The 19843-nt window shown below is 39.1% G+C and overlaps 1 pseudogene; it reads left to right on the plus strand.

Moving 5' to 3' along the window:
- The first annotated feature begins 17321 nt into the window (after positions 1 to 17321).
- LOC114095035 (chromatin accessibility complex protein 1 pseudogene) lies at positions 17322 to 17686 on the plus strand (annotated as a pseudogene).
- The last annotated feature ends 2157 nt before the right edge of the window (positions 17687 to 19843 follow it).

Raw genomic sequence — 19843 nt, forward strand, 5'->3', positions numbered from 1 at the left:
CACAAACCCACATCTTACACCATCAGGCCAAGAAACCCACTACTACCAACCCATCTTCCATATAGAGAACTCCATTAGGTCCTGGCACCAGTGACCCGACTTGCCCCTCACCCACAATGCTCTATTTTCCCATGAGAAAAATACAGTTAAGTAGTAGGACCATCAGTTAACCAATCGAATCGGTTTTGCTGTTACAGAGCAGTCTGTATTTTTTGAAGAAAAGAAACTGATCCAATCCTGCGGAGATGGGCTGTATTAATGTTACTATAGGGGTTCCACCCACCTCATCTCACTATTCTGCGACAGGCCTAATTTTGGTCTGTTGATTCCTAGAACTTTTCCCTTATACTACCTTGTTTTAGTGACACGTCTAACATTTCACATTTTTATAATGTTTTTCCTGTTCAAAACATTTTTAAAGTCATTATTTGATTTACCCTCAGCAAAACATCATGAAACAAAGAAAGCAAATTATCTAACAGGACTATTTGAATTCCATAAATGAAGACATTTTAGACTGAGCAGTTACTTGGCAGTCAGAATCAGGAAAATTGTCAGGGAACTTCTTCCATATCCTCAAAAATATGGGCCTTTAACCTTAGTTGGCATTCATTTGTTTTTAAGCCAAGATTACAATTGTACAACAGAGTTGATGAAGAGAAGGTGAAAACTCCCTCCTCTGCCACTCTGAGCCTCTCAAGAAACAAGCTGGGAAATCAGAAGTCCTATTCACAGTCTCAATCCAACTACAATGATCTATCCAGTAAGAACAGAGGAGCTGTGAAACTCATTGTTGATGTTCTTGCATGTTTTTTTTTTTCCAGAGTTCCTCTATCTGGAGTATGAAGTTTTAATAGGAGACTAACAAGTCCTCTAATCCCTTTTCAACTGTTCTTTTCACTTTTTTTCAAAGGGCAGGTGTAAGCCTACATGTAAAGTGTAATGGATGTCAGGCATTATTATCTATGTGAGAGAAAGTTCTGTTTACCAAGTAAAGCTATCTAGAGCCTCTAAATTAAGAATAGTAGTTTCTCCTAGAGCTTGGTGTCACACACCTGAAATCCCAACTTCACCAGAAACTGAGGCAGTAGGATTGCAAGTTTGAGGCCAGCCTGGGCAGCATAGTAAGATCCTGTCTCGAAATTAAAAAAAAAAAAAAATGAAAAGGGCTAGGGATGTAGCTCAGTGTGGGAGACCCTGGGTGGGGGTGGGGGACAGGGATAAAACAAAACAAAAAAAGAGGCGCTTTATGCCTGTTAAAATTACTTGGTTTCCTAATCCCAGTGACTCAGGAAGCTGAGACGGAGGATCACAAGTTCCAGGAAAGCCTCAGCAATTTAGCGAGTCCATAAGCAACCTAGTGGGAACCAGTCTCAAAAGAAAAAAAAAAAAAAGGAGTGGTGATGTGTCTCAGTGGTAAAGTACCCCTGGGTTCCATCTACAGTGCCAAAAACAAAAAAAAAACCCTACTTGATTTCCATGCAAGCCCCTTCCATTTTCCACTGTAAGGTGATAACCTACTTCACTTTAGGCAGAAAGTAATATTTTGGTAACTCTGGAAAAAGAGTTCTAGAGTGACCTTTCTATTTTTGAATAATAATTAAAGCCTATTAATCCTTCATAAAAAAAACAATCAGGTTGCTCTTTGGTCTATGGAAGGAAATGCACTGCCAAACCTCCCTCCATGTAACTTTCCAATTGTGAAATAAAATTTGACCTGAGATTTTTCTAAAAGCTGGAAACAGGCAAAAAAAAATCTTGGATATTACAGTATGTTCTCAATAAGAAGGCTGACCAGTCACCACTTCCCTTTCAGATTGCCCTTGAAAGCCACAGACATGGGCAACATGCAAAATGATTTTTAAAAAGATATGCAAGATTAAAGAGTTATTTTGTCCTATCTCTAACAAAATAATTTGGTCTATTTTTTGTTGTATACATACTAGACTGACACTGTTTTTTTAATAATACTTTTACTTTGTGTTTACATGGCATCCCTTTCCAAGGAGCTTCAAGTGCATGTAATGGCATCTTGTTACTAAATTTCATACATTCATGTGAAATACAAAGGGATGGGAACATGAGGAATTGGAAGTGTGGCTGAGATAAAACCATTTGCCTGGAATATCCTGGTCTATATTGGTTTCTACTGGTCGATCCTAAATGAAGACCTATAATAAGACCTACTCATGGAAACTTATACAATATATAGAATTGTTTAAAAGCTCTAGTTATTATTGTTTTCCTTTTTACATCTTTTTTATTTGTTCTAATTAGTTATACATGATAGTAGCACAATGCATTTTGATTCATTATACACAAATAGAACATACCTTTTAATTTCTCTGGTTGTAAACAATGTAGAGTCACACCACAGGTGCAGTCATACATTCCACCATCGTTCCTGCTCCCATGTCCCCTCACCTTCTCTCCCTCCCCTTTGCCCAATCAAAGTTCTTCTCCCCATACCCCTCCCCCGTTATGATCAGCATCTACTTATCAGAGAACATTCGGCCTTTGCTTTTTTGGGATTGTTTTTCTTTGCTTAGCATGATATTCTCCAATTCCATCCATTTACCTGCAAATGCCATAATTTTATTCTCTTTTAACGCTGAGTAATGTTTCATTTCTTCATTCATTTTCTGGTGAAGGGCATCTAGGTTGGTTCCACAGTTTAGCTATTGTGAATTGAACTGCTATGAACATTGATGTGGCTGTATCACTATAGTATGCTGATTTTAAGTCTTTTGGGTATAGACTGAGGAGTGGAATAGTTGGGTCAAATGGTGGTTCCATACTGCTTTCCATAGGGGTTGCACCAATTTACGGTGCCACCAGCAATATGTGAGTGTACATTTTTCTCCACACCCTTGCCAACACTTATTATTGCTTATATTCTTGATAATTGCCATTCTAACTGGAGTGAGATGAAATCTTAGAGTAGTTTTGATTTGCATGTCTCTAATTACTAGAAAAGTTGAACATTTTTTCATATATTTGTCAATCGAATGTATATCTTCTTCTGAGAAATGTCTGTTCAGTTTCTTAGATCTTCATCATGTTGGATTACATTCTGACTTCCTTAACCACATTCCTAGAGTGCAAGAAATAAAATCAAGAATCAATAAATGGGATGGATTCAAACTAAAAAGCTTCTTATCTGCAAAGGAAACAATCAAGAACGTGAAGAGAGTGCCCACAGAGTGGTAGAATATCTTTACTACACGCACATCAGATAGAGAGAGCTCTAATCTCCAGCATATATAAAGAACTCAAAAAATTTAACACCCCCCCAAAAAAAAGAAAGAAAAGATAACCCAATCAATAAATGGGCTAAGGAACTGAACAGACATTTCTCAAAAAGAAATAGAATTGATCAACAAATATATGAAAAAAATGTTCATCATCTCTAGTAATTAGAGAAATGCAAATCAAAACTACTCCTTTTTACATCTTATGGAAAGACTACCATGGCAAAGAAAAGGAGAGCACTTTGGATACTGGTTAAAAGTGTGAACTTGGAAGTTAGCTCAGCCTGAGTTTGAGATCCAGAACTACTGTTAGAACCTTCAGTGAATAATTGAACCTTTTTGCATTTCAGGATTTGTAGCTGTAGCTATAAGCATCATTCTACTCACTGCATCTAGTTACGGGCTCAGATTAAATGAAATGACCCCTGTTATGCACTCAGCATTGTGCCTATCACATGATATGGTGATAAGTGTGGGTAAAAAGGCAATTCCTTGATTCAAGTGTTATTTATGAGATCTTTGTTTCAATACTTTCTACTTGAAGAAAATATATACTACTTAAGGAAACTACTTGGGAGGAATTTGGAGAAACCTGAACATCTATACTTCTGAATCCTGAAATCAAATCTAGGATTCCTTGACATTCCATCATGAAAGAAGCCTCCGTCCTGGTTTTCCTATTGAGACTCCCTGCCAGCAGCCAACTGGGGAAAGCAGCTATGATATTAAGTTCATCTCTTTCACATACAGGATGCTGAAGAACTATGGTTCAATCAGTTTTAAAATAAATAAGAATAATAGTTTCCTTGTACCGTGTGGCTATTTTATCTAATTTAGTGGTAAAATGGTTGGAGCTCCCTCCCTAAAGCTAATTTGATTTTCTTCTACAGTTTTTCACTCTTTTTTTTTCCTTTTCACTTCTAAATAACAATTATGAGAGCAAGTCAATTGACTACTATAAACAAAAGAGAAGATGGAGAAATTGTTCCTGGGCCCTCAGTAAACTTGCGCACATTTAAAATTATGATGCCTTGCATCTGATCTCCCACTCTCTGCTGTAACTAGTTTGTGATTGAAGAATTTCAGATGCCAAACTATAGGAATGAATGATAAAATGACCAATCAGGAACTTTTTATATTATTAACAAAATAATGTGATTTCCTAAATTGCAACAACATTTAATGTGTGTGTTAATTCTCACACTGGCTCCTAAACAAAAATTTAGGAAATACAGTACATAATTGTGTCACAGTTTTAATGGCAAAAATATGGATATGAAAATAAGACCTTTCCTTATTCTTCAGTGGGCATTTGTAACTAAAAAGCCTCATGATGAATGGCTGTGACTCCCCCTCTTTAAAGGTCTTGTCAATTTCATTCATTTTGCTCAAGATTCTTATTCATTATATCCTCGGGGAGAGAAAGAGGTGCGCAACCCCTGAGCATATGGAAAATGAGAAGAATTGAACTTCAGACTGATGCCAAAAGTTTGGAGAAATAAAATGTTTTTTACTCAGCTCAATTCCATTTCAATCTGGACAATGTTATAAAAGAAGATTTTGGAGGGAACTTTCTCAGATTCAGGACCAGAGAAGGAGAGTTGTGTAAACTCGCACAGGATGAGAAAACTGAGGCCTGAATTCCTGGGCTTTGTCACACCTCCAGTTAGTGTGCTGATAACTGCATAGAAGTGTGCAACTCCCAGTGGCTCATTTCAGTCCATCATTTATCATCTCAGTTAGGCTAATGAGCAAAGGCACAGATTGCCCTTTGTAGGACTGCTGAGGGTCAGAATCCCCCACAGGGACAGAGTGTTCTGTCCATAGCTCTTTAGTTGAAGCCCATCTCAGGAAGACTTATCTTGGCTCTCAGTCCCTTTTAATAGAATGGGAAGATGAAAATGGCAATCTTGGACAAGAAGAGTAACAATTGCATTATTCATGCTTGATTCTGGCTTGGTTTCAGGATTTTAATGATTTAAAAAGAAAAAAAAATCAATCCAACAATTGACCAGTATAATTCAGCTCATGTTTACTGAGTCTGATTTCACTGTGGAAAGGTTAGCTGGGGAGCCAGAACTGGCCATCTGTAAGGCCTCTCAAAATACATGAGACTGAGGTAAAATCACAGGACAGGGACAGATGTATGGGGAGTCTTCTTCAGTTCATATGTGTACCCCAATGGATGTTGGAAAAGTGTTGGGTTTGGCCAAGGGTGACCTCTGTTCAGCATCTTGATGTAGCATCTTGAGCTGATTTCTCTTGTGATACTTATGGATTATTTTATATTTCTCTTTTTACTTCTTTGGCTCCTCCATTAGATTGTAAGCTCCTACAGAATTAGATTTATGCACGTGATATTCACAGTCATACCCATATGACATAGCACATAATGTGTGCTGAAAAAATAATGTGACCGCTTAGCACATCAGGAATCCACTTGGCCAAGAAGTTCATGATCATTTGCTCCAGAACCCTTGGAGGATGCTACAATGATCTAGAAATGGACTAGAAGAAACAGATATACACCAGGGATGAAAACAATGAGGACAGAAAAGCAATTAAGGAGAAACATGTGTCCCCATCTGAAAGAGAGGGAGACACTAAGAAAAAAGAATGAGCAGGAGTAATTCTGAGTCCCCGATAGGATGTGCTAAGTAGTAGACTACTCAATTTTTTTAAAGTATTGAATTAAACTGAAGTAAAATGAGTGGCAAGAATTTGGCCCACTGAAGGAACATCCTGGATAGTTCAAAGTAAGGTAAAATTCTCCTGTTTTGTGCTTCCTCCCAATTAAATTAAATTTCTCTGATTATCCTTCCCACCATCCTGGGATCCTCCAGAACTAAGGGCATCCGAGAAGGACCCTGAAAACCACTCTGGGTACAAAGGCCCAACTTTGTGGAGTCTGACCAGGCTTTGTCGGGTCTTTCTCCCTGATGTTTCTGAGAGTGTCCAAGAATCACCTGACAGCCTGGGGATTTTAACCAAAGTCTTAGAATTTTGGCAACACCAAAGGGAAGTACTAGCAGGAAGCTCACAGGGTAAGTAGTCCCTGAAGTAAGATATGATGACTGGAGACTAAATTAACTCTACTTAATCATGCATGTGATGGAATACTTACAGTCTTCAAAAATCATGTAGAACACATGACACAGAGAAATATGCAATCTGTTTTTCTATAATTTCGCAAGGCAAAGCAGAATACAGTGCAGCATGATTAAATAAATATACATATCAAAATAAGAAAAAAGAGAAAGAAAAAGCTGTACGTACATAATGATATTTCCAAAACTTAATTTTTAGTATTTTTTAAATGTCCTTAATAAAATAAATACATAAATGAATGAATGCTGTTGTTCATTGCTCTGTACCAAAATATAATTCTAATGGGCTATAATTAATTACAGATTATCATAGGACAAAAATATAGTGAAGTCAATTATAGCAATTGCAATGGTGATGTATGGGTGCTTTGTGAGCACCCTGTGCTTACCAGCTCATAACAACAACAAATAGGAATCTTTATTGTCTCTCAAATTAGATGTTAAAGGAGGTAAGCTGCTAAAGGCAACCATAAACTGTCAGAATACTCCATCATTAATGGTGCAGCGGGAATGGGTGGCAGGGGGGTCAGACTCCACACACTCAAACTTCCAGGAACCTGAGAGGCTCTTGAAGGGGACACTGAGGGGACACATAGGCAATGTGTCCCTTCTCCTAACTACTTAATGGGCACAACTGGCTCCTTCAACAAGTTGCGCTGGTTCTGAGCAGTCTCCCTTCCTCCCACATTCCTCTTTAAAGGCAACATCTCTGTCCTATCTATTAAATCAAAGCTGAAAGAGAATTATGTCAGCTGCTCTAAATTTTTTTGTGACTGTGTCCAGAAAACTTTGCAGCAGGATGGGGCCTGCTTTAAATCTCTCTCTTCCTCTTTAGACAAATCCAGTGAGCTCTGATCCCTCTATATTTCTAACATGGGTTAGAAGGAAAGCACCTTATTAGGATGCCCTGGGAACCCTGAATAAAATTTAGTCTGGGGACAAAGAGACACAATGCTGTTATTCAATATGCAATATTATATTATTAATTCTTTTGTCTATCCAGGAAATATTTATTGGAAACCTCCTAGGTACTAAGACCCAGATAAAGAGATTAATATAATGCAATCCCCACCCTCCCATTTAGTAGAGAAGACATATTTAAACAAATAATCACAGTATTGTGTTACAGGACTTAAGAGAGGTACACTGGATGTTAGGGAAAACAAAAGGGTCATGTAGCTCTCTAGTCACCTCATGTTTTAGTGCTGGGAGGGTTAGCAACAGCTCTAAGGTGAGTCATGAAGCTGAGTCTGATATGCAGACAATAGGTGTGGAAAGGCTTCCAAGCCAAGGGCAGCAAGTACAGAAAGCACAGAGGCACATAGCAGCACAACACTTGCAGGAAATGACAATGGCCAGCTTGCAGGGCACATATGGGTACAACTCCTGCTCACCTCCTTCAACACAGAAGGAAGAGACAGAACAGTCCATGATCAAATGCTTTTACTATGAATCACTTAATCATACATAGGGAATGTAAAAAAAGTAAACACAGTCCTTTATTTTTGGCTCCAGGGGCATGTTGTGACTCATGTAAAATCCTTAGTAAGATAGGTGTTCAAGAGGGGCTCCTCCCCACTCACCCCACCAGTCCCTCTAACTAGCACCTATGTGTAGCATCAATTTCCACAGTGGCCCTGTGGCCTTGTATGAGCTAGGGTCAACCAGTCATCTTTCCTCTCTGATCTCCTCTCCTCTCTCCTTTTCCAGTTCTTTAATCCATTTAAATTTTCTCATTCTCTCGTCTTCCAGCTCTGCTCAGGACTCCACCTCTTCTTATAAAACTGTCTTAGTTTTTTTTATTCACTTCTGATGCTGGACTGGGTCAGAAGCTTCAAATCTAGAGGTTGGAGAAGAGAGCCCATGAACTGGTCTCAGGGTCAAATATCTAAAGAAGATAATCAGGTCTTCCACGTGGTCTAGTTTAGCTACCTGCTAACAAAGCATTTGCTTATTATTATTATTATTATTATTATTATTATTTTGGGGATTGAACCCAGGGGCTCTCTACCATTGAGCTATACCCCAAGCCCTCTTTGTTTTTTATTTTGAAATAGGATCTTGTTATGTTTTGGCCTTGAATTTGAGTGCCTCCTGCCTCAGCCTACTGAGTCGCTGGGATTATAGCAAATTATTACATTAAAAGAAAATCTGACAACTTCTCTACCTTAGGTAGTATTCTCAGCTTGGTGATGCACAGACCGTGGGATTAGGAGAGACTGAGAACAAAAAAAAAAATACATCCCATCTGACAAGATGTGAGACTCGAGAAGTAAACAGAGGTCTTCGAATGAAGAACTTTGCATGTTCTTGGAAGGATCTTGAACTACATGAAGATTTTCCCCCAGAGGTGGGGAAAAGAGGTAACCCCACTTCATATCATCAGCACTATTTTTGTGGGCCTTTGTTCTGAAGGGACTATTTTATAGCCTTCAGGTATTGGGTGTTTGGTATGAGAGATAAAAAGTTATAAGCAGGGAACTTACATGATGTTTAGTTTTTGAAAAAATCTTGCTATTGGTAGTGGTGGAGAAGGCTGAGGACATGACAAATGGGGACAAGAAGACAAGTTTGGGAGCAGTTGGAGAGCCTGAAGAAAAGTGAGGTGTTGTGGATGACCGAGCAAATGCCAAGATTCAAGAGGTATCTAGAAGGCAAAATCAATAGAGTTTAGTGATGACAAGAGATAGAAGGTGGAGTTCCTATGTTCTGCGTTAATGTAGATCCTTGTATTTCCAACACTGAATTCACATCTCACTGGGTTAACATTTCTTATTAAAGTCTTCTGTGCCACTCCATGAAGGCTGAAACACACAGTGCCTGATAGACACAGGTGATTGGCTGAATGGACCAACAAATGAATGACATAAAGAATGACTCACATTCATGGCCTGAAAGACTGTTGGTTAGGGTAGCTACCATCTAAGAGAGGAAGCAAAGGAGGAAAAGAAGTTTTGAGTCCTAAACTGCAGTTTTGTTTTCATCGCGTTGGGTTTGAGGTGTCTCTAGGATCTTGAGGGAAGATATTTAGCTGCAACTCAAGCCCAGGGGAGGATTTTAGTCTGGTAAGACAGATTAGGCGGCTGTCAGTGAATAGGTGGACATTCATAGCACAGGTGTGGGTAGGACAAATATAGAGAATGAAGAAAAGGAGATGAAAGACACACAAGTTATTTCTAACAGAAAGCTAGTAAGCTTTGGGTTTTCTTACTGCTTTTATTGTTTATTGAAATCTATGTACAATACCATGAAATTCACTAAGTGATTTTTAATAACTTCACAAGGTTGTATCGTCCTTATCATTGGTTGTCTAACTCCAGAACATTTCCATCATCCTCAAAAGAAATCTCATACCCCATTTGCAGTCACACTCCATTCCCTCTTTCCACTGCCCCTTGACAACCACAAATTATCTTTCTGAGTCTATGGATTTGCCTCTTCTTGATACTTCTTATAGATGGAATAATACTACATACAATGTGACTTTTGTGTCTTACTTTTTCCACCCAGCATGATGTTTCAAGGTCCACCTATATTATAGGATGTCTCAGTACTGTATTCAGAAGGCTGGTGTTCAAAAAGTTTTTGTTTTGTTTTCAAGATGAGGTCTACAGGTACTTCCAAGGCTGGTCTCAAATTCCTGGGCTTGAGTGATCCTCCACCTCCGCCTCAGGAGTACTTGGGACTAAAGGCATGCATCTCCACACCTTGCTGGTGTTTAATCTTTAGCAAAGTTTTTTGCATTCTCATCCTAGACTTAGGAGACTCTCCCAGACCTTTGAGTATGTCTCTCAGAGTCCAAAAGATGGGTGCCTTCATCAACTCATAGAATTTGGAAAACCTTTATGTCAAAAAAAGCTATAGAAAATATCTTCAGCTATTTCCTGGAGGTGCCCTTGAACAGTCTAAACCTCCAGGAATCTCTTTGCTCTGACTCCTAGGGCACTCACTCTGTGATCTACATGATTACATTCCAGGTTCTGTAAAATCTCCATCTTACTCCTCTGTCATTGAAAATTCCTGGTAAGGTAAGGGGAATCTATCTCATGCTGTATTTTTCTTTTACTATTTGCAAAACTCAGCATATTATTATATGAGATTCTTATCTACAATTGAATAGAAACAAAAATGGTACTTAATCTCTCTAATTACTGCAAAGTTTCCAGAAACATTACAATTTTGTTTTTTAAATGGGTTTGACTATATATTTCTTTTCTATAATGGATTCTATAATGGACTGCTCTTGAATTAACTCAAGTCACAACAATTATTCTGCATTTTCTTAGAACTCGTCCTCTTCCCCTATCCCAGAACAATATCCAGTTTAGAATGCTTTGGTCCAGCTCTAGGACCAATAGGTGGTTTATGGCTGGCATCCATTCTTAATGCTTAGTACCCAGATCATCATACCCATTGTTAAATATTTTCAATATACTTCCTATGCCACCATCTACATACAAAAAGCTCTAGGATTCCAGCAGAGGTTTTTCCCCCAATATGCCACCTTTGTCACAGTTAGATTCTTCAAGTAAAGAACATATGACCCAGGCTTTTCCAGTTACATTCCTCTATGGGGAATTTGGATTTGGCTTATCCTTAGCCTATGTGATATATCATACAACAACAGAAAGTGATTTCAGAAGATACTAGAAGTTTGCAAACTGGAAAACCAGACAAAACTAAGCTGAGCAGGTAAGAGAAAGAAACCAGTGAAATAGTTCTAAAGAGAAAGCAGTACAAGAGATGGAGCTGGAGTCGTAGGGGCATTTAGGGCCCTGGTTCCCCTTCATTCTTACCAGCTGGCTGCGTCAGCCCTGGAGTTCCATTAAATGCTCATCTATCTTTATGTGCTGTTCATGTGTCCAGGTGCTAATATTATAATTTATTGGGGGGAAAGAATCATAAAGGAAAAGAGGTACCTGTGTTTTATTATTTTCCTCTCACCCCTCCCCCATTCTGCCAATTGCCCACCCTGTTCACCCAGGGTGATTGATGTTCAGCTGGTTTGCACCTTTGTGGCTCCTGTGATCGTAAAATATTTTGAATATTTCTGCTTCTCAGATCCACACCCCTGCACCTGCACACACCCCATCTCTCATGTTCCTGCCAGCACAATGGGAGGGAGGAACAGAAATCGATTTTCTTTGAGTGAAAGAAAGTTTACTAACATGCCATTCCTTGTACAGTAGAGTTTCTAATAAATACCTCTTTTTAGCTTTGACCAGCTCAAGGGAGTTTTTGTTACCTATAAACAAAAGAGCTAAACGCATTCAGAGTGCTTTTAATATAGGCATAAAGATTAAAAAAAATAGAATGGAAGAGTTGGTAGAAATTACATTATCATTTGATAGATGAGAAAACAGATCCAGAAAGCTAAAGAACCTTGTGGTTTCACATAGATGTCAGGGTGGAGACTGTGGGTCTCTTTCACTCCATGAGCCTTACCCTTCAGCACCCTCTCCTTTAATTTACAGCCCTGGCATTGTGCAAAGATGGGAAATGTTTGCATTATTTAATTTCACAGAAATATGAACCAATGTTCTTACTGTTTATTCGGATTATTTTGATTAGCAAGAAAAGTATAACTGCAGTTTAATGGGTGCATGGCCATACTGAATCAATGCTTGTTCGATTGCTAGGAGATTTCAACTGTGGTGGACAAGCAGGGATTGATGTGCCTTGGGTATAGTGGTTGAATGCAATAATTATTAAATAAAGACAAAACTGAACTGGCTAGGACACATTAAAAGGATTTTCTGCTCTTTGCTTTGCAGCTACCAAGCCCTCTGACCATTTCTATGTGATGACTCCACCTTATCAGGACAAACCATCTTCTCATTTCATTGTGGTTTCCACAGCCACTTTTTGCATTCTTCAGCTTGGGGTAAACTTGGAACATGAGGAAACCTAGAATGTCTTGAGTCATCAGGGATGTCCTATAGCACAAGATGTGAAATGGTTCTTTGATTGGCTGAGTCCCAAACAGGCTGATGGTAGCATGTGTCCTTCCAGGTGTAGTAAATGCCTAATGTCTAGCCGATGCTCTGAGTGTGCCCAGGTGAAACAAAATCACAGCCTGCAAATACTCCCTGGGTCTGTCAGGACACAGTATCTCTGGCCATGGGCATATTCTAAAACTTCAAACTGGATAAACTCAGGAGGTGGGATCAGTCCTCTCAAGGTAAGGAAGGGCTCTGCATTTTTACCTCATCTGGGTCACAACTTTCAATGCACCGGTGGATACAGCATTTAAATTTTCTTTGTTTCAATTCATTTATGCAAAATATACTGTAGACTTAACTTCTGAGCCTTTTATTCAGAATTTCATGTCTTCCATATTTTATTACACATTTTTCATTTGTCACCAAAATAGTTATATTTAACCAAATAACTATTGTTTTTCCCAGGCTATATACTTCTCAAAGGTAAAAGCATTTACTCATTTTTTTATACTGCCCAGAATTCTGCCAGGGTAGCAGTATTTAAAAATCCATGTATAATGACTTCACAATCATACTTCAATTTAGTAAAATTATAGTGACTCTGAATTCACCCCTGTCCTCACCTTGTAGTGCTGACAATCTTATCCCCTCATTTATGGGAAGGGAATGGTCTCAGACTGGCCAATCATAATTTCCTACCCCTATGGCCACAGGGATGGAAATGTAATCCAAACTAAACATTGCCTAAGACTGGAGCTATAGACCCAGTTCTGGCCCATGCAACTTAAAGAAAATCTGCTGCATGCAGCTTTGGGGAAAAAATATTTTTTGCTAGTAAAGAAGACCATCATAGTCTCTTCCTATTTTTCCTCCTTTTGACTTGAGTGTAAATATTATGGTTGGTGCAGAAGCAGTCATCTTGGGATCATGAGGGAAAGATCAAGAGAATCACAGAGATGATAGTCCTGGTATCTTCAAGCCACCCAAAGTATAACAAACAATTACCTGGCTCTAAACAAGTGTTGTCCAACTACAATCCCTGTGCCAAATCTGTTTTGTTTGATTTAGGGGCACTGCCTAAACAGGCTAGCACTGTGGGCAATAAAGACTGAGCCAGGCCATCCTCTTCTGCATTTACTACCCCTTCTGCTCCCAGCATTTATCTCCTAGTGAACAGCTATGTATTGTCAGTGCTGAATGCCCAGCTTGTTGCCATAAATATACTGGGACATTACCATTGACACCTGCTGGGCACTGGGTAGTAATCTCTCAGTCCAAAAGTTAGTAAGCCTGAAAGCCACCCTGCCTTGATCAGCTGCCCAGGCTGAATTGGCTGGGCTTGCCAGGAATAGACAAGGACATATTGGACTGTAGGTGTCACTGGGGCAGAGTGAAAATGACCATGGAAGTTGCCATCCGCATTATGCACTCAGCTGGCCAGACCCCTCCTTCTTGAACCAATAAGCTCTTTCTTCCAAGAATATCTCTAAGAGAAGACAACTAGCTGCAAAGTCTGCCCACCTCAAGCTAATGGGGCAGTGAAGGAGTTTTTTCTCCTGTTATATCACTGCCTCTATAATATCTTCAATTGCCTCTTATCCTTCAATATTTACTTAAAATCTTTACTATCTGAGCCTACATGAAATTGTCGATTCTTGATCTAAGCAATACCTGTTAGGTCAAGGAAAAAAAAATTGAAGGTACTGTGGTCAAGTTTCCCCTTATTTGTATTCAAACACATTTCTTTTTTTTTTTTTTTTTTTTTTTAATTTTTTATTGTTGGCTGTTCAAAACATTACATAGTTCTTGATATATCATATTTCACAATTTGATTCAAGTGGGTTATGAGCTCCCATTTTTACCCCATATACAGATTGCAGAATCACATTTCTAACTTACATTAATAAGTAGGACTTCAACAGACAAAGAAGTTTTAGGGAGAGCACAAAGGACAGCCTGAATAAAAGTAGAGCCACGTGTGAGGAAAGCAAGACCTGTCTTTGGTTTGAGAATGAAGCAGCAATTCCCTCCTAAGATGTTTCTTTTTATCTTTGTAAAGAGCTACAACCCGCTAGTTTCTGTTTCTGTAATTATGCTTGCTTAGCACCTGTGGCAGGAACCAGAGCTGCCTGAAGGAAGGAGGTGAGATCAAGGCTACTTGCATGAGAAAGTCTTGAAACCTGCAAGTCTGTGCTGTATAAAAGATACTGAGAACAAAGGGCTGTGCTCAGCCTTCAGAGAGAACTCTTTTGAGCCTGCACCAGTGCTGAATAAACCTCACTCTTCTACATCTGTATAAGTGCCATTTGTCTCTTTCCATTACCATTATTTTTGTATTTCCTGTAACAAGAACAAGGTTAGTGTGGCTAAACTAACCTTGTTCTTGTTACAGGAAATATTTCTTTTTAAATTGCATATATATTTCATATATATTTTTCTTTTATATATGCACAAGAATACTAGATACTGAACTTTTATGTCTGAATAAATCCAAGAGTTCTTTTAACTAGTATAAAAATTCCTGAGTCACAAAAAAACAAAAAATTGCAGGTCATGTTCATTAGTTGGTCATGAAATCAGTTTAGTGGGCTGCAACTAACATTTGTTTAGTTTACATTTGGTCTTTACATTAATTTTCATAGCAATTGTATTCATAACAGTCCTAAACTGTAAATAACTCAAACTCAAATATCCTTCAACTTAAAAAAAAAAGTTGAACAAACTGTGGTACATCACATCATGGAGTTCTACTCAGCAATAAAAAGGACAAATCATCAATACAAGGCACAACTTGGATGGATCTCAAAGGAATCAGGCCAAGTGAAAAAAAAGCAATCTCAAAGTGTTATTTACTGAATGATCCACTTATACAATATCATTGGAATGGGGGAACTATAGAAATGGAGAGCAGATTTATGGATGATGATGGAACTTTTAAGTATCTTGATTATGTTGGTAGCCACACCAATCTGTACTTGTGATAAACTGTATAGAACTGCGTGCGCACACACATACTCACACACCCAAATAGGTGCATACAAAATGGGTGACATTTAAACAAAATGGGTGGGTTGTATCAATATCAGTTTCCTGTTTTAATATTGTAGAATTATGCATGATATTACCATTGGGGGGAACTGGGTAAAGGGTATATGAGATCTCTCTGTATCATTTCTTAATACTGGGGCTAAGGAGCCAGGCTTGCAGGTGCACACCCCAGCAGCTCAGGGAGGCTAAGGCAGGAAGATCACAAGTGAAAAGCCAGTCTCAGCAACTTAGCCAAGGCCCTAAGCAACTCAATGAGACCCTGTCTCAAAATACAAAATAAAAAGATCTGGGAATGTGGCTCAGTGGTTAAGTGCCCTAGTTAATTTCTGGTACACACACACACACACACACACACCCACGGGGATGGGGGATATTCTAATTTGTTACAATTGCATGTGAATCTACAAGTACCTCAAAATAAAAAGTTAAAAAAACCTGAAGAAGAGGATGTTAACTTTAGCCTGGCAGAGTCCATGGAAAGAGGATACAAAATGTTAAAGATAGAGGAATGTGTTCACAACAGAGATTAGCAATGCTGAGAATATGGCTGAATGGCAAGCCAATTCATTTCAACCCGAACTTGCTGTATCAACACTACTGCAAATTCTCTTCATATTCACTTAATTCTATTCCAAGTATAAGGACCGGATATATTTCAGACAATTTTACAGAACATTTTCTACTGCTTCCTTTGAATTAAATTATAAAATGAGCTCTTTTTGGGGAAAACCTTGAATCTATGAGTACATTGATTCATTTTGAAATGACACTTTATTTCCTGTTCACATAGGTAAAAAACGAAATTGAGACTTTTCTTAAAATATTTAGTGTAAGTCACTAAACAACTAATTCTTGGAATTAAAGAGTTAGAGGAAAACCTTATTACTAGTGTTCATCTCAAGGTAAGGCAGGAGCTTTTAGCACTTTTTCATTAATTGAATGTAAAAGTGTAAAACACCTACATGTACAATATGTCTTACTGTGAGAGATGGTTCAGTGAAAAATCCAAGTGTAACAGAAGATAGCAGAAGGTAGGCTGGGACTAGATAATAAATGTCAGTCTGAAGAATTGTGCTTTAAAGCTGCCTACCATGAGGTGCCCTGAGGACCCTTCAGGAGGTTAATGATGTAACCAGATCCAGAGAAAGAATGGTTTGACAGGTGAAAGGATCAACAAATAGTTAGTACATTAGGCCTGGGTACTGCAGGTACCAGAGGGGCAGGAGAGAGTGTCTGACTTAGAATTCTTTCAGTGCAAATGATAGAAATTCGACTCAAACTCTGGTAAGCAATTACATATATCGACTGACATAGCTAGGAAAAATATTAGGTTATTTTAAAGAACCGAATAAAATGAGCTGCAGCACACAGAAGCTGTAGTGACAGAATGGGGACTTGTTACTGCTAAGTCTCTCCCTCTCTCCATGAGTTTGGCCTCATTCTTTCCTGCACAGAAGCTCTCTGAAAGTTGTGGTGAAGACTGCTTCCAGGAGTCTGGGACTCATTTCTTCCCCCAATTTAGCAAGCCTACTGGACTTTGTCAAGAATCTGGCCATCAATCCCAGTAAATGACTCTGAGAGGCCTTGCCATGGTAGCCTGCCCATTCCTTGTTCTGAACCTTTTACAGTATTTCAGTCAGAGTGCTTTTGGCTGGAAGCCACAGAATGAAAGTGATTTAAATAATGAGAATAATATAAAATTTTACTTATAAGAAGCTCTGAGACAGGTTAATAAAGTGACATAATAAGGCCAAGGTCCCAGGTAGGCCTCTCTGCCAGTCTCTTGACTTCCCCCTCAAAGGCAAGATGGCTGCTGCATTTCCAAGAACCATCTATCTCCTCCTGTAATAAAGTTCAAGAAAAGAAGAAGTAATTCGTAATTTGCATCCATAGTTAGGATGAGGAAATCTTGCCAGGAAATAGTCTTTTCAATTTCATTGTTTATTAACACTAGGTCACTTGGCAGCTGGAAGATGAAGGATGCAGCCTTGGGCGAGGACAAGAGCTGGGAGCAATGGCTTGTGTCACTGCTTGGGTCCCGCATCCGAGGTGTCCAGCATCAAGCAGGAGGCACCAGGGCTGGAGAGCCAGGGCACCAAGCTCTTTATTGGATATCTGGTCACCTATTCCCACAGACATGGCAGTGGAAAGGGAAAGAAGGCACTGATTTAATGGTGGTTTAGTAAGCATTGCTGAGGAATTGGGAACTTCTCAGTTTCTTGCAGATATATTGCCAAAGATTTTAGCCAGTAAGTATCTAAAAACGCTTAAAGAGAAGAGGGAAGAAGATGAGGAGAATAATAATGATGAAAGTGACAATGATGAGGCAGAATCTTAAGCCAAGAAAGAAGTGCTTCTAGAAGTTACCTGGTGAGGACCCTCCTGGGTGAGCCTTGTTGCTCTCAATCAAGCCCACCACCATGTAGCTTGATCTCATTACTTTTCCAGAAACTTCCAATACAGCATACTCCTTCATGATTAAGACAGCGTCTCCCGCACCTATACCGTAAAAAGCTGAATGGAAAATAGCCAGACCTCGGTCTGACAGGCCACACTGCAGGTGGAGGCCACCAGGAGAGAATCCTGTGACACCGGCCCTGCAGCTGAGACCACCGTACTTTCCTTTCAGTGCAGATAGATTTTTGAAGAGATTCTGAATAAGCTCTGAATTTATGTGTATATTCTGAGATTAGTTCTTATAAAGAAAGAACTAAATTCAGTTTTAGCTAAATATGTAGTTTATAAATAATATTTTACCTTTGTGTCTATGTATTTTTTAAAAAATCAACTATTTGTTCAAACGTCATTTTTTAAAAATATCTATTTTTAGTTGTAGTTGGACATAATGCCTTTATTTTATTTATTTATTTTTATGTGGTGCTGAGGATCAAACCCAGGGCCTCGCACATGGGAGGTGAGCACTCTACCGCTGAGCCACAACCCCAGCCCCTCAAATGCCATTTTTATTGTAAAGAGATCTACTTTTCATTTTCCTTTAAAGGTCTGTAAATATTTAATAAATAAATTTTGTCATTTAGGATTGTCTGATATACACCTGTTGGTATAGCCCATCATTGGTGAGGTAAATTGGATGAACAAAATTGGCTTGAGCTGGTTGTGGAAGATATGCCTGCAATCCCAGCTACTCAGGAGGCTGAGGCAGGAAGATTGCAGGTTCAAGGCTAGATTGGGCAACTTACTAAGATTCTGTTTCATCATAAAATACTAACTTAGTGGAAGAGCACTTACCTAACCTATGTGAGGCTCCTAAGTTCTATCCACAATACAGAAAAAAGAAAAAGAAAAAAAGAAAGAAAGAGTGCCTTGGACCAATCAACTTCTACACCCTAGGCTTGGAGAGGTAACTTTGAAGTACAGGGGTACTCATTATAGTCATCCATCTGTATCCACGGGGAAGTAGTCCCAGGACAATTCCTGAACACCTCTCCCTGACCCTGTTTGGACTGGGTCCTCCACAAGACTAAATCAAGGGATTGGTCAGTGCTGGGTGGTCTTCTGTATGCTCAGTTGGTACAGAGTCTGCTACCAATACTCAGATTATTATCAGAATTTATTTTCTTAAGGTTGCAGGCTGCCTTCAGCTCCTAGAGATGGCCCCCAGTTCCTTGCCAGATGGGCTTCTCCAGCATGGCTACTCAACAGACAGGGAAAGTCTCTAAAGTAAATCTCCTAGCAAGAACACAAAGGCATGAACACCAGGAGCTAGGCATTTGGGGGTGGGGGGCACCTTAGTATCTATCTTCCACAGAAGTCACCAGTAGCTAGACTTGGGTCATATTTCCTGCTCAGAAGAAGGAAGATGGGAAAACTTTCTGGGAAATTAAAAATATAGCTCTTTCAGTTCACATAAAAAAATGAAAGGGACATTCTGGAAATAGAATTGCTGTGATTTGGCAACAACTGGATATGGTGTAAAGAAGGAAAGATAAAAAGATGATTCAGGGCTTTAAAGACAGTGACTGCAAAGAAAATTTTGTTAGTAAGTCTGGGAACTTAAGCAGAGTAAGCAGTGTAGATTTCACCTGAAGTTTCCATACGATGTCCTCCCACCACATACTCCCCTTCTAAAAGCCTTTAAAATTACCACAGAGACTCTTAAGCTTCTAAGGTCTTTCATGGTTTAGCACTTGCTTACCTCTCCAGAGTCTTAATTGACTTCCTCCCTAGAACTCTACTGAATTACTTAGCAAAGGATCCAGCAAAGGATTTCTAGGCCAAAAAATGTCAGGTGCTCCCTTTTCTGTGAGCCTTCACTTCCCCCCTGCCTTTTTTTTTTTTTTTTTCTGCATGAAACACTCTCCACCCTCCTCCCAACATTGGCTGGCTCTGTCTTTCAGTCTCCATATAGAATATACCCTCCAGAAAACCTCCCATGACTCCTCAACACCAATGCAAGCTTCATCTTTGTGCTTCCAGAGTATGCTGCCATCCCCTTTCTGTAGTTCTAATGACACTGTGTTGTCATTACCTATTT

Source organism: Marmota flaviventris, chromosome 6, assembly GCF_047511675.1.
Source record: "Marmota flaviventris isolate mMarFla1 chromosome 6, mMarFla1.hap1, whole genome shotgun sequence".
Taxonomy (NCBI): Eukaryota; Metazoa; Chordata; class Mammalia; order Rodentia; family Sciuridae; genus Marmota; species Marmota flaviventris.